The sequence below is a fragment of the Cnephaeus nilssonii genome (genome assembly GCF_951640355.1).
Source record: "Cnephaeus nilssonii genome assembly, chromosome: 7".
NCBI classification, from domain to species: Eukaryota; Metazoa; Chordata; class Mammalia; order Chiroptera; family Vespertilionidae; genus Cnephaeus; species Cnephaeus nilssonii.
This window is the reverse complement of record NC_137078.1, coordinates 66784545-66810416: the sequence shown is the minus strand read 5'-3', so window position 1 is coordinate 66810416 and position 25872 is coordinate 66784545.

Here is a 25872-nt window from a genome sequence, read left to right as displayed (position 1 = left end):
CATTGGCAAATATGTTCTCCCATGCAGTGGGCTTTCTTGTTGTTTTGTTGATGGTTTCTTTTGCTGTGCAGAAGCTTTTTATTTTGATGTAGTCCCATTTGTTTATTTTCTCCTTAGTCTCCATTGCCCTAGGAGCTGTGTCAGTAAAGATATTGCTACGACATATGTCTGATATTTTGCTGCCTATGGAAAACATGCTCAAAGTCACTAATCATCCAAGAGATGCAAATCAAAACAACAATGAGGTACCATCTCACACTTGTCAGAATGACTATCATCAACAAAGTGCTGTTGAGGATGTGGAGAAAAGGGAACCCTCCTGCACTGCTGGTGGGAATGCAGACTGGTGCAACCACTGTGGAGGACAGTATGGAGTTTCCTCAAAAAGTTAAAAATGGAACTCCCATTTGACCCAGTGATGCCACTTCTAGGACTATATCCCAAGAAACCAGAAACACCAATCAGAAAGGATATATGCACCCCTATGTTCATAGCAGCACAATTTATAATAGCTAAGATTTGGAAACAGCCTAAATGCCCATCAGCAGATGAGTGGATTAGAAAACTGTGGTACATCTACACAATGGAATACTATGCCGCTATAATAAACAAGGAACTTTTAGTATTTGCAACAGTATGGATGGAACTGGAGAGCATTATGCTAAGTGAAATAAGCCAGTTGGAGAAAGATAAATATCACATGATCTCACTCATATGTGGGATATAATGATCAACATAAACTGATGAGCAAAAACAGTTCCAAAGACAAATGGCAGGGGAGGTGGAGGGTTAGAGATCAACCAAAGGACTTGTATGCATGCATATTAGCATAACCAATGGACATAGACACTGGGGCGGTGGGGGCTTGCCTTCGGGGGTGGGAATGGCTGGGGGGGTCAATCGGGGGGAAAAGGAGACATATGTAAAACTTAAGACAATTTTTAAAAAAAATAAAATAGGTCCTATCTGGTTTGCTCAGTGGTTAGAGTGTCGGACCGCAGACTGAAGGTCTTGGGTTTGATTCCAATCGAGGTCACATACCTCAATTGTAAACTCAATCCCCGGCCCCAGTTAGAGCATATGCAGGAGGCAACCAATCAATGTGTCTCACATGGATGTTTCTCTCTCTGTGTCTCCCTTTCCCTTCCACTCTCTCTAAAAATCAATCAGAAAAAAATATCCTTAGGTGAAGATTAACAAAAAAGTAAAATAGGAGAGGAAATATCAGAGTGTGTCAGACCCTTTAGTAAAGGTATTTGTCTGAAGTTTTTGTTTCATGTGTGTCTGTGTTTGTCCCAGGTCTGGAGGGAAATGGAGGTCTGACTGTACCTCAGTGGGAAAGGCGCCCTCTACCTCTCTTTTCCTACCGCCTCCCTCCTTCTATTCAGCTGTTAAACATCCTTAATCTCACAGCCTCTCCCTTACGCCCACATTCTCCTCCAATTACTGCACCCGTTCTGTCCGACCACCCCCAAATCTCTTCACAACCAGTCTTCCTCATCGAGTTGTCTGCACTAAATATCTACACAAACTCACCTCCCATTGGCCGCAAACAGCACACCTGCTGGAGCCTCTAGCAGCCCGCCCACTGCGGCTGCTAAATCCAGTGAAAGCTCTGCCTGAGGCTCTCAGAGCACCGTTTCCTTGTTTCCTTCGCTCCCACCCTCTTCTCCTGGTTTTCTTCCTCCCTCCGTGACCTGCCTTCTTCATCCCCTCTGCGGGCTCTCCTGCTCGGGCCCAGAGCTTCATGTGGGCATTCCTGAAGGCACTCCTACACCCACTCCTCTTCACATGCTCCCAACTACGTCACTCTCCCCAGCTCTCTTCCCAGGCCACAGGCTCATCTCTGCCTCTGGCGTCTCCACTGAATGTCCCCCAGGCCCCACTACTTCTTCCTGCACCCTCTCTAATGTTCCTTGTCTTTGCATCAGCACCTCTATTCACCACATCACCCAATCCAGAAAGCTGACATCATTCTGAGCTCCTCTGTGACCCAGCTGTCCCGTCACCACCTCCCAGCCTCTCTGGTATCCTTCACCCCGTCCACCCTGCATCACTCTCAGAATCAGAGCTGCCATCCTTCTGCCTGAATTTCATCCAGGTCTTCTAGCCAAGAGGCTCCAACCCATCTTTCTAATAGGACCGGCCATGCTGCTCCCTGCTTTAACCCTCCAGTAACTCTTTTCAGCTGCTGGAATAGAGACCAGGCTCCTCACAAGTGCTTGGAAAGACGTGTCCCTGTTGACCCCCTATCTCTAGGGGCCCAGGACTGGCTGGCCCCTCAACTTGCTTGGCCTCCCTAAATGCCCTCACTCTCAGGTTCCTCTGGCCAAGGCTGGGCTGACCCAGGGCACCCAAGCTCACATTCAAAGACTTAGCCCCGGCCCAGCTGCTCAGCGCCATAAATGGGGATTAGACACCCCCCTTTGAGGCGGGCGGGTGGGCTGTGAGAAGAGCTGGTTTGGTATAGATTTTATGACAGGATCACATTTCATCATCAGACCCCCCTCAGAAGCCGACCAAGGGCAGGTCAGAGACAGGGGAGCGGGAACTTGAGCCGTTCCATGAGTCCACAGCACCGAGCTGCTGGCCGGGGGGGGGGGGGGGGGGGGGGGGCGTGACCGGGACTCAGGCTCCCTGAGTTTCAGCCTCCCCTCTGCTAGACCCCCACTATGTGAACTTGGACATGTCCTTTCATTCTCTGGGCAGTAGTATGTAAAGCAGGTGCCTAGACTTCCATTTCTAGGCCCTCAGGCTCTCTCCCGGTTCAAGTAATAGCCCAAAAGGTTACAGAGCTCTCATATGCTTACAAACTCACAGACTAGGCTCGCCAGATAAAATACAGAATGTCCAGTTAAACCCGAATTTCAGGTAAACAATAAATACTTCTCAGTATAAGTATATCCCAAATACTGCATGGACATACTTATATTAGAAACTACTTGTTGTTGCCCGGCTGGTGTAGCTCAGTGGTTGAATGTCGACCTATGAAACTCATCCCAGGTTGTAGGCTCAATCCTCAGTGTGAGGTGTGCAGGAGGCAGCCAATCAATGATTCGCTCTCATCATTGATGTCTCTCTCTCTCTCTCTCTCTCTCTCTCTCTCTCTCTCTCTCTCTCTCTCTCTCTCCCTCTCTCCCCCCCCTCCTTTCCTCTCTAAAATCAATAAAAATATTTTTTTAAAAAACTACTTGTTGTTTACCTGAAATTCACATTTAACTGACCATCCTGTATTTGTATTTGCTAAATCTGGCACCCATAGCTTAGATGCACTGGGGTTTAAGGGCCACGGCTTCATGGTCCATCTAAAAAACACAGGTTTTGACGGGTTAAGCGGCCTTGGGAAAATTATCAAGTTAAGCAGAGATCTGTGGTCAAAAGCCAGTTGGGATTTGGTGGAAGGGTGCTCCAGGCAAAGGGAACAGCATAAGCAGAGGCCTGGAGGTAGGATGGTATTGGGCATGTTCCAGGAAAGGCTTGTAGTGGCCCAAGATGTGGGATAAAGGCTATAAGTGGCAGGAGACACACATGGAAAGAGCAGCTGGAGTCAGATCACACCATATACAATCCTTACGCTACTGATATTAGGGGAGGGGGCCCAGAGGAGGTGTGAGCTGGAGTAACATCAAAATCAGACCTTGGGGTATAGGAAGCAGGATCCAGCCTCCCAGAAATTCGGAGAAGGGAAACTGGCATGGCCTAGAGCAGTGGTTCTCAACCTTTCTAATGCCACGACCCTTTAATACAGTTCCTCATGCTGTGGTGACCCCCAACCATAAAATTATTTTCGTTGCTACTTCATAACTGTAATTTTGCTACTGTTATGAATCGTAATGTAAATATCTGTGTTTTCCGATGGTCTTAGGCGACCCTGCTAGCGGTTCTCACCCACAGGTTGAGAACTGCTGCTGTAGAGCCACTTCCATGAACATGAATCTCTCATGTCATTCTCACAGCAACTCTAGGAGGTATTTAAGTTCCATTTTAGTGATGTGAAAACCAAGGTTCAGAGTAGGCAATTCTCTTGTCCAAGGTCCTTAAATAATAGTAGGGAGCAGCCAGGTTTAAATTCAAGAGCTCTTTTCCTTACATAAGACTGAGTCTGTGGATCAAAGCAGCAAAGCCTAAACTCGGTGCCCACATTGGGCTGTGCACACACCACACACTTAACGGCCCAAACCTCCCACCATCTGGCCCATCTTACCTCCAGGTCACATATATGCTTCTTTCCATGCTCTGTGAGAAGACTGGAGAACTCAGAAACTGTGGGTCCAGTCTCCAGTTCCCCAGTTCTTGGCTACATGGTTTCAACTTTCTGAGCTTGCAAAAGGGGATAGCATCTAGCAAAAGGGGATAACAATGCCTTCCCCCCACAAATGTTGTGAAGATCCAAAGCGGTAACATATAGGAAAGTGCTTTCTAAACTGGAAAGCATCGTGCAGACTTGTTTTATTATCCAAATCACAGACAAACAACATCATCCTACAAACTTAAGAGCTTTTTTTACTTCAGATCTTCCACATTCTTGGGGAGGCCTCTGCTCTCTGACAAGTCTAGCTCACAGCCCATTTGCTACGCAAGTGTGATTGGTGACACTTCATTTATTCATTTGACAAACATCTGCTAATCTCTTCTGTCTCAGCCTCAATATTAGATACTGGTGAATAGAAACAAGTCCTTGCCCTTGGGCAGGTGGTCAGGGGAGAGACAAAGACAGACAATAATGATACAATTAAAATCAGTTAATATCTCCTTAGTAGAAATCTTAACTGACAGCCTTCTCTAATTCTCAGACAGGTTAACTTCACTTGTGTAAAATGTCCCCTGAATAAATTGATATATTCAATACAGTCCCAATCAAAATCACAGTAGCCTTTTTTAAAGAATTTATATGGAAAAGCAAATGACCTAGAATAGCCAAAACAATCTTGAAAAGGGACAGTTACTAGACTTAAGACTATTTAATTTCAGGAGTTACCAAAAAGCTATAATAACCAAGATAAGTTGGCTTGATGGACAAATAGATCAATGTAGCAGCATGGAATCTAGAATAGATCCATACATTTATCACCAATTGATTTCTGATCAAGTAAATTCAGTAGGGGAAGGAAAAGTCTCTTTAAAAAAAAGTGCTAGTAAAACTGGGTATTCACTAGGTATCCACTACCTCACTTCATGAAGAATTAATTCAAAATTAATTATAGAACTAAGTTTTAAAGGTAAAACCATAAAACTTCTAGAAGAAAACATAGGAGAATATATTTATGACTTGAACAAGGCAAAAATTTCTAGCACCAACCATAAAGTAATAATTTGCAAACAAAAATTGCCAAATTGAACTTTATCAAATTTTAACTTTTTTGTTCATCAAAATGTATTAAGAACAATATAGCTTGTCTATTACTTGTATCCAGAATGTATAAGAAGTTGTTAACAAAATGACAAGCAATTCAATAAAAACTGAGTAGTCACTTCACAAAAAGAAGACAAATAGCCAATAAGTGCATTAAAATGTACTCCATATCATTAATCATCTGTAAATGCAAGTTAAAATTGCAAAGTGATACAGCCACACAGCCAGTAGAATGTCTAAAATGAAAAAAGACTGACCACTACAAATGTTGGCAAGGATGCGAAGCAACCAAAATGCTCAGACAGCGCTGGTAGGGCTGCAAAATGGTAGAACCATGTTGGAAAACTTTTTGACAGTTTCATATGAAGTTAAAAATGCATCTACTCCATTCTCAGGTATTTACGCAAGAGAAATAAAGACATGCCCATTTCTCTTAGAATAGATGTTTATAGCAGCTTTATTCATAACAGCCTTCAACCATAAACTACCCGAAGAAATGAATAAACAAACAAAAAAGGCATATCTATACAATGCAATACAACTCAGTAATCACAAAGAACAAACCACTAGTCCACCAATGACATGGATGAAACTCAAAAACATTATGCTGAGCGAGAGAAACCAGATGCAAAAGAATACACACTGACTCCATTTACGCGAAGTTCAAGAACAGGCAAGAATTCATGTATAGTGTTAGAAGTCAGAACACTGGTTGCCTCTGGAGGATGGAATTGATTGGGAAGAGTCATGAGGGAGCTTTCTGGGTGATGGAAATGTTCTATGTCTTGATTTGGGTGGTGGTTACATAGGTGCATACATTTGTCAAAACTCATCCAAACACACTTAAGTTTAAAAAGATTTAAAACTGGTGATGAGATCCATGAAAAGCGGGCAAAGGGAGCCCTAAGCGTCCAGGGAAAGGTGTGACCAGGGGAGGCTGCAAGAAGGAGGTGGCATTTGTACCTGAGTCTTGAAAAGCAAGAAGGACCTGGAGAGGAGTGTTGTGAGAACCAGAAGAGACGTCAGCTGTGAAGGAACTTAGGGAATGGCTAAATGTAAGGGTTTGCTTAGCTCAATCACGGATACCTCCTCAGAGCAAAAGAAAAAGACCAGAATAGGCATTTGGGGTGGGCAGTGGGGCGTGACCACATGGAACTCAGTGCTGCTGCAAAGAAATCGGTGAAGGCCAGGTCCTGGAGACAGGGGCATGTGCACACATAGTGGTGTGCAGCAATGTGCCAGGGGTAATTTCGGCACCTCGTCCACTTCTGGGCACATAGAAAGTACGCAATAAATATTTTTCAAATGAATGAAACATAAATAAGGCGCTGCTAACAGATCTGAGCCTGAACAATTGCTCGAAGCCCCAGAGAGGACGCGGGCTGGCTCTGGTTCACCCTGCAGAGAAGCCAAGCGCAATCCTGGAGTGCTGGACTTGGACACATTCTATCACGCAGCTCAAGCCGCCCTGGGGGCGCCATATAACTTTATTGTAAGCTCGTGCAATAACACAGGCAAATGTAATAACAATGTAAAGTTGGCTTTAATTAAAATGAAGGGTGTTTGCTTCTCCCTTCTTTTTGTCCTAAGCCAGGGCAGCCTGCTGAGCTGTGCTTAGCAATCAGAGAAATGTTCCCAAAGCAAGAGGCAGCCCCTACCCCCAATGTTTGACTGGCCCTTCCCCCTCCCCAGCCTCCACACTCCCTCCTTATTTGATCCACATGGCAGAAGGGCAGGAAGAAGGAAAACAGGAGTGGTGATGCTTTTCTAAGGCCACCGGGAAAGGGGAGAGAATACTGTCCAGCAGTGTGAGGAACGGAAAGGTGGCAGCTCCAGAGGTCCCATCCACTGAGTCGTTCTACAGATGCCTCCTGAGCTACTGTGTGCTAGACTTGTGTGTGTGTGTGCTGGGGCCATCCTCAAAGGACTCGCTGTCAGGGAGCAACTCATCAGGGCAGAGGAGGTATCCACCCAGGGAAACATACAGAGCCATGAATCGGGGCTTCATCTACGTGTCCTGACATCAACAAAATGGAAAAGTTGATGCTAAGACTTTGCATAACAACCCAGTGAAATAGATAGTACTATTACCCCATTCTACAGATAAGAAAGCTGAGGTTCAGAGTGGATAAGTTACCTGCCTGAGATAACAGAGCTCGTAAGAAGCAGCGGCACATAGCTGTCATTTGTATGCCCTCCTCTATTTTGATTATTTCCTGCATTAATAAATCCAACATTCTCCAGGTAGAAACCAGAAAAGCCTCATCCTCAGACCTCTCTGTGGCCCACGTTCAGACATGTGACCCAGGTGCCATCAATCAGACACACCTATGTGAAACCTGGATTCAGAAGGAGGAGGTGGTCAAGTGGACTGACTGAGCATGTGGCCAGCAAAGTGACAGAGGCTTCCAGTACTTTAGGGACAGGGGTGACAGAGCCTCTGACATCCAGCCCCAAATGCCACAGGGACTGAGAGACAGGGCAGTAGTGTTTTCACTAAAAATGCCCCCAGAGATTTTGCAGCCCACCAGAGACTCTGCAAGCTGGCCAACAACCTAGAATAAATTCTTTCTCTGCTTCAGCCAGCTAAAATGAACTCTGTTGTTTGCAAATAGAAACTCCAATAAGATGGGGGATACAAGGTTCAAACTTGGCTCCCTCTATTCCACACAGCTTCATTTTCTCCTCTTCCCAACTCTGTAAATGAGACTCTACTTTAGTGGTTCTCAACCTTTCTAATTCCGCGACCCTTTAATACAGTTCCTCATGCTGTGGTGACCCCCAACCATAAAATTATTTTTGTTGCTACTTCGTAACTGTAATTTTGCTACTGTTATGAATCGTAATGTAAATATCTGTGTTTTCCAATGGTCTTAGGCTCTACAGCAGCGGTTCTCAACCTGTGGGTCGTGAAGGGTCGCCTAAGACCATCAGAAAACACAGATATTTACATTACGATTCATTAACAGTAGCAAAATTACAGTTATGAAATAGCAACGAAAATAATTTTATGGTTGGGGGTCACCACAGCATGAGAAACTGTATTAAAGGGTCGCGGCATTAGAAAGGTTGAGAACCACTGCTCTACTCCCTTTCACAGATGAGGAAACTGAGTCTAAAGGAAATCAGACCAGCTGCCTGATTTTAAATTGAGCCACATGAAACGGTTGCTAGTCAATAGTTTTTAGCTTAGGAATGGCAATTTCAGATGGTTGAAACCATCAGAAATAGGATTTCAGTCTAGATTTGGCTGACGCCAAAGTCCTTGCTGTGTCCACTGCCTGTGCTTTCTCACAGTCAAACTTGTTCATGGGATCGCGTGGGTGAGGAGTGCACTCGGGTGGTACAAGTAGAGGAGGTGAGAAATGGAAGGGTTTGCAGACTGTGCCTTCATCCTGACTCAGTACACCTTCACGTGCATCTCCTTATGCCCAGCCCTGAGCCTATCACTTCTGGAGAGGACACTGAAAAAGAGGATGTGGTTCCTGGTCAAGGGTTCTTGCTTGGGGAGCATTACAGGAGAAATAGCACAGGGCGAGGAGAACAGGGATCCTGGGACCGGTGGTGTGCAGAAGGAAGGCCTCCTGGAGGAGGGGAGGCTGGAGTGGAGCCTTGAAGGGTGGGAAGGTAGGGGATGAGAGGAGGGAAGGATGAGCAGGTTGGGGATGAGTGGAGGGAAGGGTGGGCAGGTAGGGGATGAGAGGAGGGAAGGGTGAGCAGGTAGGGGATGAGAGGAGGGAAGGATGAGCAGGTTGGGGATGAGTGGAGGGAAGGATGGGCAGGTAGGGGATGAGAGGAGGGAAGGATGAGCAGGTTGGGGATGAGTGGAGGGAAGGATGAGCAGATAGGGGGTGAGAGGAGGGAAGGATAGGCAGGTTGGGGATGAGTGGAGGGAAGTGGCCAGGCATCAGGTTGCAGAAACAGCAAGACAAAGGCACAGAGGCTGGAAGGAGTGTGGCTATGTGAAGGGAAATAAGGAAAGCAGCTTAGGTGATATGTACAGTGTGTGAAGGGAAATAATAAGGGACCGAGTGAAAGAAAGCCTGAGTATGTCACTCACTCGAATATTCTTCAGCTTTTCCTGGGCACCAGTGTGTCAGGTGTTGTGCTAAGGATAAGGCTGGAAACCGAACAGACCCAGGTCTTGCCCTCATTCATGGATCTTATGACCCTCATGGAAGCCATGTGCTAACTAGTAAGGACCCAGATAACTAGCTAATTGCAGTTCACCTAGAGTTTGTCAACATGAAGAGCATCGGACAGGGTGATGAGGCCTGGTAAAAGAAGGCTTCCTGAGGACATGACATTTAAACTGAGATGAAGAATGATTCACACCTGCAATGAGGGAGCATTCAGCAGAGGAAGCAGCACCTGACGGGCCTGAAGTGGGAGAAGCTTGTCACACTTCCAGACTGAAAGCAAGCTGGTGTGGCTGCAGTGAGCTGAGTGAGGGCTCCAGGACCAGTCAGGACGGGCACCCAAAGCCATGCTGTACACGGCCTGGGAGGTCATGGTAAGGAGTATAGATTTCATCCAGAAACCATGGAATGGGATGCAATCAGCTCTGTATTTCCTTAACAATCACCCAGGCTGCTCTGGGGAGAATGAACTGGAGAAATGGAGATCAGAGACGAGTAAGGAAACAGTTTTGTTTTGTGTTGTGTTGTGTTGTTTTAACTAGTTAGAAGTAATTCAAAGAGCAGGAATCTGGCCTGGGTGGGGAAATGACAGGGGAGATGGAGGGATGTGGAGTCTCCGGGTAGATTTTGAAGGTGAAATTGACCTGGTGAAGCAGCGTAATGTAAGTGCGATGTGATGTCACCTCTTTCATCCTTAATTCTCTGTCTGTAAAATGGGGCTATAATAGGAGCTTACTGAAAAGTATTTGAGTTGATACACTATGAAGTATGTGAAATGGTGAGAGTTAGCTGTGATTGACACGGGCAGATTTGGAGAGAGATGAAAGTCCCACTGTGGATGCATTCAGTTGGAAAGGTTGGTGGGACATCTTGGTGGGGACGTCAAAAGTGTACAGATATCTAAAGCCTTGGAAAAGGATGGCCTGTCCCAGGGGGAGGGTGCAGAGTGAGACACACTGGCACCCAGCTGAGTCCTGAGAGAACTCAGCTTTGCATGCCTGGCTAGGGCATCGGGGCTGCTCCTGGATCCCAGGAAGACTACTGAGAACAACAGGAGCTTTGCCAGTGCCCCTGGAGACACCACGCAATTCCTCCTGACTCTGAGGCCCCCTCCACCCCCCTCCCCCTGCCGACACACACACACACACACACACACACACACACACACACACACTCTCACACACTCACACACACACATACAGCAGTCTCAGCTGGTGGCCTTTCCTCTATTCCTAAGGGAGCCAGGCCTGAGTCAGCTCCTCTAGGCCCTGAACCTGTCTGAGCCTTCAGACCCATGGCTTAGGCCACTAAGCCCCAGCTCGTGCTGACAAATCCCTTCTAATGGGGAGATCAACCTTTCAATACGACTGCCGCTGCTTCCAGAGACACGTCCCAGGGCAGCCGTGGGCGACAGGCCGGGCCTGGCCCAGAGCAGCAGGAGAGTGGGCAGCAGCACCGTTGGTCTCCCCGGCCTCTCTGGCTTGTCACCACCCACTCCAGCAGCTGCAGAGCTCCCAGTGCCCTGGCTTATCAAAGTCACATACTGGGAACCCTGGGGGGAGATGGAGAGAGCAGAGGAGCAAAACTCTTGTCCCTGCAGGGCTGAGACCAGGCTCCCATCAAAAGGAGCTCCAGAGCCCTGGGGCTCTGCACACTCCCACCTCAGGGCCTCTGCCTTCCCTCTGCCCAGCACGTTCTTCCCCCAGGTCTGCAAGACTTACTCCATCACCTCCTTCAAGCCTTCATTCAAAAGTCATCTTCTCAGGAGGCCGTCCCTAATTTCTCCACCTGAACAGTAAACAAACCCCTCCACACTCCCTGTCCCCTTCCCAGCTTGATTTTTGTCTATAATACGATCACCATCTGCCATACTCTATATTTTACCTTATATTTGTGATTGTCTGTCTCCCCCACACACACACTAAAGAGAAAGTTTTACAAGGACAGATTCTGTCTGTTGTTCCCAGATGAGTCCCCAAACCCTGGAACAGAGCCTGACACACAGTAGACAGTCAAAAATACCTGTTTATTGATTAATTCTTTAAAAGGTTATCTCTTAGGCAGGTCATGGGCCCAGAATCAGAGTCCAGAGTTTGAGTTATAATTCTCTCTTATACCCTTTGTCAAACACTCCCCCTCTCAAAGCCTTAGTCTCCACATCCATAGAACGGGCATTATGACACCACACCTGCTCTGGCTCCCATATAAAAAGAGGCTTTGAAGCCCTCTTTAATATATTAAATTATTATATTTTATCATTACTATTTAAATAATATTATTAAATATGTAAAGGAGGAACAGAGAAAGAGAGAAGGCAGCAGGAGCTGGGCCAGAGACTGTAAGGTCACCGTGCGGAGGTCTGGGGCACTTGGGTGGCTGTTGTTGTCAGCCAAAGGGTCAACTGGCCTGAAACTAAATTGGGGAGGACTTGACGGGAGCTCCTGGAGGGCGGTCTGATTCATCTCTGAGGCCCCAACATCCAACACTGGGGAGGTCCCTTCCTGGGTCCAAGCCCACTCGGAACACAATGTGCTCAGCAGGCCTGAGTCATCCTCCAGGGGGACTTCCTAGGAGCTGGGAGAACCCAGATGCCACATCCAAACAGCCCAGGCCTCTGGGAGAGTAGGAGAGCTTCAGGGGAGTGGCCCAGCATTCTGAATCCCAGACGCTAAACAACTGCCAGCTCCATGAGCTAAGGCAGCTGTGGGGTTAAGCAGGACCCAATGCTCTAACCTGCCCACTCCCCTACCACCTGCCTGGCAGACACCCACTAATCTTTAGGATTCGGCTCCAACATCACCTCCTCTGGGAAGTCTTCCTTGACAGCTCTCCCACTCCCCTCAGCGTACCCTAGACAGAACTGACCACTCCCTAATTTGTGCCCCATTCAGTTCAGTCATTCATCCCCCTCCCCCCCCAAAAAAAGCTATTAATGGAGTGTCCACTATGCACCAGGATGTCCATTGGCCAAGGACTGGGGATATAACAGTGAAGGGGACAGATGAATACAAGGCCTGCCCTCGCAGTTTCCAAACACTACACAATGCTCCACCAGCCTCGTGGACCCATGTCTGTCTCTCCCACTGCACTATGATCTCCTGAAGGCCAGAGCTCTGCCTGAAAATTCTCTGCCCCATAGCCCAGGGCTCTTATATAACTGGTACTAGATACTGAGAGGTTTCTGTACTCAGCCGCCCCCACCCCAGCCAAGTACCCCCAAACTCCTTGGCCACCCACACTCTCCCCTGAGACTCCCTGGACCTGCCTCCATCATCTGAAGCAACAGTGGCCTTTGCCATAGCTGGTGATCTAATGATCTGATTAGTCAGCACTATTGGCCGTTGCTAAGTATTTTTAATGTCACTCATTCCTGCACCTAGAACCACGACTAGCACACGTGGTAGGCTCTTGGTTGGTATTTGTTGAAGAAAGAAAGTTAAGAAGGAAGGAAAACAGGCACAGCTTCTGGCTCTGCCACCAGTTATCTATGCTAACATTGAGCTTCTCATTCTCATTACCCATGTGGGCCATAGACCTACAGCACCAGCCTCATCGGGGATCTTGTTAGAAATGCAGGTTCTCAGACTCTCTGATACAAGATCTGCATTTGAACAAGATGCCCAGGTGATCCGTGTGCCCGTTAACACCTGTGAAACACAGTTGTAAGCTATGAGGAACATAATGCCAGGCCTATTGACCTCCCAGGAGAGTTAAGAGGGTCAAATGGGATGACTAATTTGAAAACATTTTGAATATATTGGAGCATGCTGGACAAATGAAGTAGACTGCTATGATTTTTCTTATGATTAATAATAGTCCTTGCAGAAAAACCACTTTATAGTTCTGTCTTAAAACCTCATTAAATTCTGTTCAAATGTGCTATTAAAAGTTATGTTCTAGTCCACTTAGTTTTGTAAACCCCAAGCCTTTTAAACAGAATGGAGTCTGGGCTCAAGGACAGGAACATAGGCCCTGCTCACGATGGTTGCCATGGGCATGATTGAATGCAAATTTATTTCCCACAACACCCTGCCAACTGATTGATCCTGGGCAGGAGGAGATGTTGGGAACGCAGATCCTCAGAGAAAGGAAAAACTAAGTAGAGGCAGAGGGTGGAAAAAGACAACCATGGGTTTCACGCTGGTTTGTGGGGTTGAACTGCATGCCTGTAATCTTCTGTCTTTCAGCCTCTGCCAAACCACGTGGAAGGAAAAGAAGGGCGCTGAGGAGCTGGGAGCAGACTCCGGTGGGGAATTGCCTCAGCCACAGGCTGGGGCAGTGGGCGGCCGCGCAGAGCCTCCTTCAGCTGAAGCAGCCACAGTTGCAGCTGCAAGTCAGTGCGAGGGCTTTTGATGAGGGGCTGGCCTGCAGCCCAGGGCCTGCCAACGGCCCCATCGGCTCTTGGCCCCAAGATAAAGGCTAAGAGTGAGTTAGGAAGATGCATGTTGGACTAAAGTTTGGGCAATGGGCAAGAAAAAGTAAGAACCAGGATTAAATTAGGTGGCAATTGATAACCAGTCAGGACTGGTGAGAAGAGCAATAAACACCAGGTGGGAGGCGCCGCTCCTCAGTGCTCCCAGCTACATCTGCGAGCTGAGCCACGGCTGGCCACCACAGCAAATGAGAGCCTCAGTTGGGAGACTTTGTAGCTGGGTCTCCAGATCATGGCCTAGCAACTTTGAATCTAGCTTTCCAGTCTCCTGCTCTGCTTATCCCTGGTTGGTCAAGTTCTGAATCTCCCGGCCCTCCACCTGGCTCACACTGCCCCCTTCCAGCATGACCTCTCAACCTTTCAGACCACAACACTGATTCTCTCAGTCAGTCAGTCTGCATACATTCCCTGGACCAGGCCCTGTGCCAAGCGCCAGGGGCATAGAGATGAATTAGACCTGCATGTGGCTCTCAAGGTCCCCACAGTCTAGTGGGGGAGAGAGACGATTACTACCCATTAAGATAAGCTCTATTACAATGGAAAATGCAAGGGATTAAGAGGACTAAAGGGGAGACAGAAACAAAGTGAGGGGAGCAGTCTTCCAAGGGATGTGTATCTGTACTAAGACCCGAAGGACTAGCTGGATTTAACGCAGATAAAGAGGAAGGGGGGATGCCAAAAGGGCAAGCAAGCATAGGAGTGATATTCAACCTCACTCATAATCAGAGATTTGCAAATTAAAACTATGAGATACCATTTTACACCCATCAGATTGTAAATGTGAAAGTTGAATAATGCCTAATGCTGGCAAAGACTTGGGGAAACCTGAACCCTTGTGCACTGCTGGGGCCCAATCAGGCAGGGCTATGGGGAAATTAAACCCAGGCAAGAGCCCTCTGAGCAATGCTCCTCCTTGGTATTCACCACAAAGAAACTCACGCCCCAACCCTGAGGGCACAGGTACCAGAACGTTCATTAGGGGACCATTTGCGTTTGCGGTGGTGAGGGGCAGGGAAGGTGTCACTGGGGAGTGAGAGGGTAAGAAAAAGGCAGCGTTTGCATGCAGCACACATGCAATTAGAGGCAATGAACTAGACTCTAGAGGGATATACAGTGATATGGATAGATCTTAAAAACATGTGTTAAGTGAGGAAAAATAAGAAACAGAAGGTGCTCTAAAGCAAAATACCATTTATATAAATTAAAAACATACACAAAGAAAACAACACCATATATTTTTCAAAGAAACGTGCATTTCCAAGGTCATATACCAATCACATTAGAGTGGGGACCTATAGGTAGAGGGAAGTGGGAGGAGGGATGGGGACTGGAGGTGGGTAGGAAAGTCATAAATACAATAAAACAAGAGCAGGGGCTGGCAGGAAAGATGGGAATAATGGCTTTCCATGTGGAGAGGGTCATTAACAAAGCTCCCGTGCTTACCTGAGAAAGAGCAGGGAGGAGCTGAAGTCTAGGCAGGGGGAACCACAGTGCAGAGACCCAGAGGCAGTGGGGAGGCCAGCGGAAGGAAACACAGGAGGGCGAAGAGGGCAGAGGGTGGAGGGGCGAGGAGGCAGAGAGGAGAGAGGAGGCTCCCTGGGCCGAGGGCCTTGGGGCCGTGGTGAGGACTTTGAACTTTGTCTTGAGCAACGCTGGGAAGGTTTTAGACTGGGGAGGAACTTGCTCAGATTGGGGTTGTAGGCATTCTCATAAAACCACAGATCTGTGGAACGTCGTGAACAAGAGGGATCTAACATCACACAGTCTGCCCTCCGTCCCCCTCATGCACACGTCTCCAAGGACAGGAAGGTCATCCCAGCACTGGATTGTCTACCAAACACTTTCACACACAACCTCACTAATCCCGGTAACACCCACAAAAGAGGCAAGGCAGGTGTTGCTATTCCCCTTCAATAGATGAGTTCATTGAGGCTTAGGGAGGTTAAGAGAGCCTTGTACTCTTCAAATCATAGAATTGCAGCCTTCTTTTCCAGAGGTTACAAGATACAAAACAAGTCTTGTCAAAGTTGAACTGAATTAAAGTACAGTGAGTTAAATATGCTAATTAGGGTTGAATCAATTTGTATTATACCCAGTGGGATCCATTCATTTAAAAAATAGTTTTTAAGTGCTTACTGTGTGTGGAGTGTGCCAGGCGCAGGGTGTGCTCAGTCTTCTTAGACACGTAGGGCACACCACGGGCTCAGGCAGCAGCGCCCGGTCCTCAGGGGCCATCAGGGGCTGCCAGAGCAGATGCCCACAGTGTCCCACCCAGGGCACCAGCAGCAGCTCCCCTCCCAGCTGAGCCCTGAGCAAAATCACAGCCATGCCTGGCCAAGGGGGACTTCAAGGTTGGGAGGGCCTCTTCTCAACCCCTGCCATCCACATGCTAGCACCAAAGCCTGAGCAGGGCTGAGGGCTGGTTCGCCAACCTCCAGCCTCCTGACTGTGACCACCAAGACCCACTCTTGCCCACAGTGCCTTCCACCCATCCCAATCTTTGACAGGGTCCCCCCACCAACTCTCAGAACTGGGTAGGATTTCCTTGGGGCCTTGTGGAGACCATGACTTCATGGAAGACACACACACACACACACACACACACACACATTTACAGATGAGAGATGTGGTCTAGGAGCCAGGGAGTGACACCCTGGTTCACACTCAGAGTCAGTGGTGAGCCAGAACTAGAACTCAGACCCCCCGCCCCCCCCCCAACTGCTGAGCCGGGGGACCAATTCTTCTTCCACATCTGGACAAGCTGGCGTGGTCTCCAAGCAGGGGTATGGGAGTAGAGGGGTAAGCTCCAAGGTAGAGGCTGATGTAAATTAGGGCTCCCTACCTTCCAATCCCTCCCTCAGCTCTGAACTTCTCTCTTCCCAAAGTCACTGACAAGGGCTGGGCCTGGAAACCCTTCCCAGCCCTAACTGGAGCATCGCCATCAAAGCCCCACTTGATTGATTACCCGCTGCAGGGTGACAGGCTTGGGGTGGAAAGTACTGAGCCTTCTGTGTATCAGAAACAACTTTCTGACAATTAGTTCTGGTGGGGAGTTCACATCCCAGCCTATGGAACGCCCCCCACCCCCTTCCCCTCACTCTACTTAGAGGTGTCCATCCACTAGGGGCCAGGTCTGCAAGGACATCCCTGCATTTCATCTTCGCAAGAACAGACGGAAGTGGACGCTATTATTATCCCCGTTTTACAGATTAGGAGATTGAGGGTTAAAGAGGTTAAATAGCTTGTCCAGAACCAGGCAGCCAGAAGGAGACAGGTAGGGATTGGAAGCCAGATCTACGTGACTCCAAAGCCAGTGTGCTCCACCACCTCCAGTCCCGCTTCCCTGAGCTTAACACCAAGGTCAACATACAGTAAATCTCACGGATCAGGGGGCCCAAAGGCTCTATGAAAATCTCAGGGGACACTCTAGAGCAGAGAGAGAACCTGGGTGGCCAGAGCTTCAGAACTCAAGCCCAAGAACGTAGCCGTATATGCACATAGACATGTACACAGACATGCACACGCACATGCACACACACACATGCACATACACACCTTGCCCTCAGTAAGAGCACAGCCATCTCCATTGCTTTTCTATAAAAAATGTGTCTGACCAGAAGGTTCTGCTGCTAAAAATCGCATGAGGGGCAAACCATTGCCTCCTGAGCCTCTCCAGGGAAGGGTGCCTGGTTCCCTCATGATTTCCTAGGGGGCAGGGCAGGGTAGCCGCGCCATGCCTCCCATTCTGGTCCCTTGGTGCCAGAGCAGGACTTTCGCTGACCCAGCTGATGGGGCTTGGGCTGGGGCTGGGCATTGGTGGAGAAGCAAGATCTGGTGAGGTCAAGGGCAAAGCAGGGGGCAGCAATGTGGGTCAATGATCCAAAGAGAAAGACAGAGAGGCTGGAGGCAGGGAAGGGCATATTCCTGCCGAAAATGGTTACCTCAGATCTAATCTTAAGGAAACTCTCAGACAAATCCTTTGGATTCACTTATTCACTCATCAATATTAGTTGAGTACCTACTATGTACTGGGAGCTGGGATACAGTGATGAATAACAGAAAGGTCCCAGCCCTTATAGAATTTACATTCTAATGGGATGTTTCACTAAATAACGGAGCTAGACTCCTCAAAGATGTCAATATTGCCCTAGCTGGTTTGGCTCATTGGATAGAGCATTGGCCTGAAGACTGAAGAGTCCCAGGTTCGATTCCAGTCAAGAGCACATGCCTGGGTTGCAGGCTCAATCCCCAGTAGGGAGCGTGCAGGAGACAGATGATCAATGATTCTCTCTCATCAATGATGTTTCTTTTTTTTTTTTTAAATATATTTTTATTGATTACAGAGAGGAAGGAAGAGGGAGAGAGAGATAGAAACATCAATGATGAGAGAGAATCATTTTTTTATATTTTATTGATTTTTTACAGAGAGGAAGAGAGAGGGATAGAGAGTTAGAAACATCGATGAGAGAGAAACATCGATCAACTGCCTCTTGCACACCCCCTACTGGGGATGTGCCCGCAACCAAGGTACATGCCCTTGACCGGAATCGAACCTGGGACCCTTGAGTCCCAGGCCGACGCTCTATCCACTGAGCCAAACCGGTTTCGGCCATCAATGATGTTTCTATCTCTCTCTCTGAAATCAATAAAAATATTTTTTTTAAAAAAATATGTCAGTGGCATGAAAGATGACAAAAAAGGCTGGAAAATTATTCTAGATTAAAAGAGGCTGAATCAATATGACAACTAAAATAAAATGTTCTAGAGGACATTATGTAGAAAATTGGGAAAATTTGAATGTAGACTATGTATTAGATAATAACATAGTATCAAAGTTAACATTTCAGAGCAATAATTCTATTGTGGTTACGTAGGAGGAGGTATTTTTTTTTAAGATACATACTGCAGCTGGAGGGGTGAGGTCTGTTATTTACTCACAAACTGTGAGGGAGGGAGAGTGGCAGGGAAGGAGGTGGGGAGAAGGAGGGAGGGAAGAAAGGAAGGAGGAGAGAATCGCTTCATGACTGGTGGATCTAGATAAAAGGAGTAGGGTTTTTTGTTGTATGATGTGGGGAAGCACGGGACTTGGTTGGAAAGTCTGTAAGGAGGAATCTCCAAAAGGTCGGAGTCGTCTAAGGGGACCTTGCCGAAGGCAGCAGACCCTGCCTTGACTTTTCCAAACAAGTCCCATGTTTCCCCACAGTATGATTCTTACTACTTCTCTGTTCTTCACAAACTTTCAAAAAAAAAGGGGGGGTAGGGAATGGCTACACTAAGAAAATGGGAGAAGGTACTCCCCAAAGCAGAGATGTGAATGACTACCAGGTTGGTGGGGGAGCCCATGCGGCCTTCGTTAAGGGAGAAGGGGAGTGAGAGGGCTGGGTTTCCTGAGCCAGGTGACACAGGGCTTTGCCATCCAGGGGAGAGCCCAGCCCTGGTCCCATGGAGCTCTTGGGCGAAGGAGAGGAGAGAGATAGGTCTAAGTGTGGCTCACAGGGTAGCAGTGGTTGGAGTGCTCCTGAGAGAGAGGGACAGAGACATAGATGGAGAGAGGGGGGCCAGAGCAGAGAGGAGCTGAAAGAGGAAGGGAGGCCTGGCCAAAACTATGGGACACAATGGACCAGGTGGGTCTGAGAGCTCCTGCACAGACAGGCCAGTCCCAGCGACAGGTGGGGAGCCCAAGGGGTGGAAAAGGTCCTGGGCTTGGACACCAGCTCACCCACAACACTGGCATTTTGTGGCACATGCGCTCAAGGCAGCCTGGATCTGTCTCCCACCACTCAGTGCCTCAGTTTCCTCATCCAGGAAAGAGGGACAATAGCCACGCCATCTTATGCAGTAGTGACGTGAGCATTGAGTGAGCTGGAGGACATGAAGTGCTCAGAAAGCAGGTTATAAATATGAGCCAATACACTAGCAGCCCCACGACCTCTCATCTGCGAGGTGAGGATGCCTCATTCACTCAACACAGCACCGTTGGTTCTAGGTGCCCAGGACGCAGCAAACACCACAGACAGAAATCCTGCCCTCTGGAGAGACACACTGAACGAGATAAATTATGCTGGAAGGTGGTAGCAAGTGCTGAGGAGAAGGATAAAGCGTGGGGGGCAGGGAGACAAAGTGCTGGGTGGGCGTGGGGGGCTGCTGTCCAAGAAAGGGCTCCCTGGAAAGGTGACCTTTGGGCAAAAATAACAAGGAGGGAGGCTGGGGGTCTGTCAGGTCCTGGGGCAACCAGTCCAGGCAGAGGAAACAGTCCGTGCATATCTCAGGCTGAGATGCCACCAGGAGGCCAGTGTGGCTGGAGCAGAGCCGCCAGGAGTGAGGAGGAGAGGAGGTTGGGAGAGGAAGGCGTGGGCAGGTCGCCGGGGCTAACACCACTGTAAGAATTTTACTCTGGCCCAGCCAGCGTGGCTCAGGGGTTGGGCCCCGACCTATGAACCAGGAGGTTGCAGTTCAATTCGCCTTCAGGGCACATGCTGGGGTTGCAGACTCGATCCCCATTGTGGTTGTGCAGAAGGCAGCCAATCAGTAATTCTCTCTCATCATTGATGCTTCTATCTCTCTCAATATATTGAAATAATTTTATTTTTTTTTTTTACTGTGTGGCTGGGAAGTCACTGGAGGGCTGGGACTGTAGAAGGGGCATGGTCTGCAGAACATTTTAACCGACCACTCTGGCTGGGTGCTGGGAACAGACTGAAGGGAGCAAGGGCCGAAGCAGAGAGCAGTTGGGAGATTAATTTAATCATCCAGGAGTGAGAGGATGGTGTTGGCAGCGGAGCCTGAGAAGTGGTTGGACTCTGAGTAAGTTTCTACGCTGGGTCAGCTGGGTGTCTGACAGGCTCACACCTCCCCTGCCTGGTTGCTGTGAAGCCCAGAGGAAGTGTCTGGAGGGCCTCCGTGTTTATGCCCTGCGGCAGGCCTGACCCACCTCGCCCAGGAAGTGGACACTCAATAAATGGGGATGTTGGGACCAGTGGACGGCACCTGATCAGCAGCAGCATCCCACTGAAAGCCTCTATTGCAGCCAAGCAAGAAAGGGGTGTCCCCGGGGCCTAGGGGCCCCTCCCCGCCACTCCCTGCCTGGACAGATCCGCAGAGGCCACAGGTTACGGAGAGGGAGCTCCCACCCCGGCAAAGATTGATGCCTTTTAAACAGACCCAGAGTGAGAAGGACAGAGAAAGTCAATATTTGTCCGAGCAAGCCAAACAGGCAGGCTGGCCCAGGAATGTGAGGGAGGGAGGGAGGCCCAGCGCCCGGAGAACATTATTTCAACAGGCAGATATTTGGAAACCATCGCTGTCCTGGGGGTGGGGGAAGGAGCAGTTCATCCAGCACTCATTTCTCCCCAGGGATGGATGGGACCAGGCCAAGCAGCCAGGTCTCGAGGGGAGGATGAGAGGGGGGGAGGCAGACTCACACAGTCCCCACAGAAGAACTGGCCCACTGCTTCCCTTGACTTGAAATCAAGGTTCAGGGAGGGGAAGGGATTTGACCAGTAGATACTGGTGAGCCGCCCTCACACGCCCTGGTGATTCATCACAGCCTTCAGGTTAAACTGCAGACATCAGACATCATAGCCTGCTCTGTGGGGCTCCCCGCGCTCCAGACCTGCCAACTGTCCCCTCACCCTCACTCCAGCCAATCGGAGCAATTTATGGCCCCCAAACACACCGGCACTGAACTCATTTTCACCACTGTGCTTTCGCCCACACCATTCCTCTACCTGGCACACCTTTTGTTAACCTTGATTCATTCTTCAAACCTGGTTCAAGGTTTGCCTCCACCAGCTGGCCTCTTGTATTGAAAGAGCTTGAGGCCTGAGACCAGGGAGTGTTGGATTTGACAGTTATGGCTGAATGATTTAGGCAAGTTCTGTGACCTTTGTAAGCCCTAGTTTTTCATCTGTAAGATGGGATGGGGGACTAAATAATGCCCCCCCCCCCCCGCAAAAGATGTCCACTTCCTAATCCCTGGAACCTGTGAATGAGTTGCCTTGCATGGTAGAAGGCACTTTGCAGGTGTGACTGAGTGGAGGGTTTTCAGGGGAGGAGATTACCCGGGAGTATCCAGGTGGACCCAATGGGATCACAGGGATCCCTATAAGAGAGAGGCAGGAGGGTCACAGGGAGAGCAAAGGATGTGATGACAGAAGCAGAGATGGGAGTGATGCAAGGGCCGAGAGCTGAGAAATGCGGGCAGGGAAATGGATTCTGCCTTCATAGCCTCCAGCCCTGCCAACACCTTGACTTCCATCCAGCGCAACTGGTGTTGGACTTCTGACTGCAGAACTGTAAGATAATAATTTTGTGTTGTTTTAAGCCACCAAGTTTGTGGATTACCAAACAAACTTGTTTGTTGTTACAGCAGCAGCAGGAAATGAATTCAGATGAGGGCAACATTCATGTCTGCCCGCAGGGCCTCTTGTAAGGACCAAATAACATTTTACGTAGAGAGCCTGGCACCTGAGGCAGAGAAAGGGCTCCAGTTGGTGCTACCGTAAGTCTCTCCCCTTCCCAGTCCCAGACAACTTCATCTTTAACAGCTTGTTCAGACCTTTGACTGGGAGCAATTTGAAGACAGGCTCACAGTGTCATATCAGTCTTGATATCTCCAACTCAGCCACAGAGCAAGTGCTCAGCAAGAGCTGAATGAATGAATGAATGAACGCTAGCATGTGTCCATACACAATGTGGCTTTAATCGTGCAATAGAATCCCAGAGTAAGACAAAATTCTAGAATCCCTGGGACCAAACCTTAGAACCCAAATACCAGAAGAGATCTCTGGAAATGGCTGGGTCCTTCCTGCAGGGCCGATGGGTGGATGTCCAACCTCCCAGCTGCTCCTGTCTCCACTGTAGACTGCCTGAAGGCTTCTCCTGGCTAGCAGTGTGAGAAGCATTGCCCGGAGACGGTTTACTACCTCTGGATGCAGGTTCATACATTGGCTGCTGCCTCCAGGTCAGAGGTGGTGGCTGTCAGGCAGCCCACATGCTAAGCAGCTATAGGCCTGGATCATGTGGTGGTGAAGTAGCTGGCCACCACCTTCACTATGTGCCCAATACGGTGTAAAGCACTTTCCATCATTATTTCATGCTCAAGTGTCTAGTATTACTCCCAGTTACCAGGGAAATGGAAGTTCTGATAGGTTACACAATATGCCCAAAGTCACCCAGCTCACAAATAGCCTGGCCAAGATTCAAACCCCAATCTGTTTGCCTTGAGAGCCTGTTCTTCTAACCACCAGGCTCCATTGCCTATCAAGCTGCCATGTTCTCAGATTGTGTTGCCCCTTCTCTAGAAGCTGATGGGACCTCAGGTGAGTCAGCTCGGTGTACTTGTCTGTGTCCCCCTGTAGATTCATTCAACAAACAGAATTGGTCAAACTCTGGGTCAGGATTTGCTCTGTAAACTGAGAACAGAGAGGCAACCCAGCTCAGTGAGGGACACAGACCTTGAACAATCATAGTCCGGTGCTGAGGTTTGTGATAGGAGGAACCAAGAGGCCATGAGGACACAGGTGGGCATCAAAATCTGATGAGTGTCAGGAACAAAGCTTCCTTGGTAACAGTTAAATACATGGTGGGGAGGAGGCAGGGGAGGGAGGTGCAGCTTTGGAAGGGGCACTCGGAGCCAAGGAAACAGCATAAGCAAAGGCCCAGGAGCAAGAATTCAGGAAAACACAGGTTAATTTGGGATGGCCAAAGGATAGTGCATCGGGGAGTGACAAAGCTGAGCATGAGTAGGGGCCAGCTCTGAGAATGCACTTGAGCCTGAGGACAATAGAATACTGTGGAAAGTGTTTAACCAAGGGAAGGACTTGGTCACATCCTATATAATAAAGAGGGAATATGCTAATTGACCCTCATGCCATTGCAAAGATGGCGGCACCCACATCCACTAAGTAGGGAATATGCTAATTGACTGTCACACCCTCAAAAATGGAAGCGCCCACAGCCACAAGATGGTGGTGCCCAGTCCCCTCAGCCTCGCTGGGGTGGCAGGTGAGCAGCAAGGCAGGGCCTGCCTCCAGGCTGGCCCAGCCACTCCGCGCACCTGCCTCTGGAGTCCCCCAGTCCCCCAGCCTCCCAGCCACCCAGGGCCGGCCCGAGGCACAGGCAAGCCTCGGATGGCGGACGGCGACTGTCCAGCTGCCCAGGGCCACCTGAGGCTCAGGTAACCAGGGCTGGCCAAGACTCAGGTAACCAGGACCAGCCGAGGCTTGCACTGCTGGCAGTGGCAGCAGCAGAGGTGTGATGGGATGTCGCCTTCCCCTGATTGCCCAGTCACCTCCCACCCCTGAGGGCTCCCGGACTGTGAGAGGGAGCAGGCTGAACTGATGCCCCCTTCCCCCCCCCCCCCCCCCGCTCCAGTGCATGAATTTTCATGCACCGGGCCTCTAGTTTTATTATATTTCTATAATAATAATAGCAACAACAATGACATCTGTCACTTATCCAGTACTTGTTATATCTCAGCCACTCTTCTAAGCACCCTATGTGGATTAAATCACATAATCCTCACTACAGCATCATTACTATCATATAACAGCACCAGTTTACAGATGAGGAAACTGCTGCACAGACAGGTGGAATAACTTGCCCAAGGTCAGAGAGCTAGTAAATAAGAGACAGAAATTAGATTTGAACCCATGCAACCTGACTCTCAAGTCCAGGTGCTCTCTCTACCAAATTCTTCTCCTTAGGAGGCAGGGTTTAGTCCTGTCTGGATGACACCAGACCCAGTACAGGGCAAAGCAAAGAGGAGGTGTGCAGGAATTCTGTACCAGGTTGCCCAGCAAGTGGGCCTGGCCCAGGGAGAGAGATCCTTCTCTTCAAGCTGCTCCCAGTCCCAGGCAGCTGTTACCTACACACATCCCAGCCTCCCAGGCATTACTGCCCCAGCGCCGCCAACCCACCAGCCCACCAGCCCACTAGCCAGCCTGCCCGCCAGCCCGCCCACAGTGCTGCCAGTTCTCAGGGCAGCGCCTTATCTTCCCAGATTTCTTTGGGATTTCTCCCAGCTACGCTTTTCTGGAAGGCCTTTCCGCTTTGCTACAGATCCTATCTCCCTGTATGTTTCCTATTAGCAAAGCGATTAGCACTCATCCATTTGCATAAGCACAGGACCCCCCAGACCCAAGTGAGCAGTGGCCTCTGCTTGGCTGGAAAGGAGCTCCCTCTGAAAAACCTGCTGGGTGCCTTGTCAGTAGCTGCGTGTTGTCTGAGGTGCCTCAGTGTCCTCATCTTTAGAATGGGGACAACAATGTCATGCACTTCACAAGGCTGTTGTGAGGACTACATGATGATAAATATGAATTATATATAATCAGTAAACTACTATGCATAGGTGTATTATTATTATTGATACTATTGTCACTGCGATCCAAATAATCACTTCGGTTAAAGAAAAAGAGGCAGCCCTAGCCGGTTTGGCTCAGTGGACTCAAGGGTCCTGGGAGATGCTGAGAGGTAAGACATGTTCCGTCTGTACACTCACACACACACGCACAGTATTCCCACTGACCCAGGCCACTATATCTGCTATGGCCCAGCCCCACCTTCTATATTATATACAGGATGTCCCTGGATGCAAGTACCTGAGGGTGGTAAGTGCCCGGGTTCCAAGGCAGCAGGTTCCCAAGGCGTACTGTGCAAGGAGCCATCCCCATACACAGGAGGTCAGGCAGCCTCAGGACCCCACTTCCCTGTCAGGCCTTGCTGCTAGACAGACACTATGGGCCTCAGATTGTGCTCACTATATGAGGACTTCGCACTGCTTTCCGGAGTCCTCACTGTGATCCATCTGTCACCCTTTAAAAGGGACTCAGTGGTCCTGGCTGAGTTGCTGGGGAGGCAGAAATGTGGGGCCATAAGTCTCCCTGCATCCGGCAGGCATGTGTCCCCAGCTTTAGGCTGTCTTTCAGGAGAAGAAGAAAAAAGTGCTC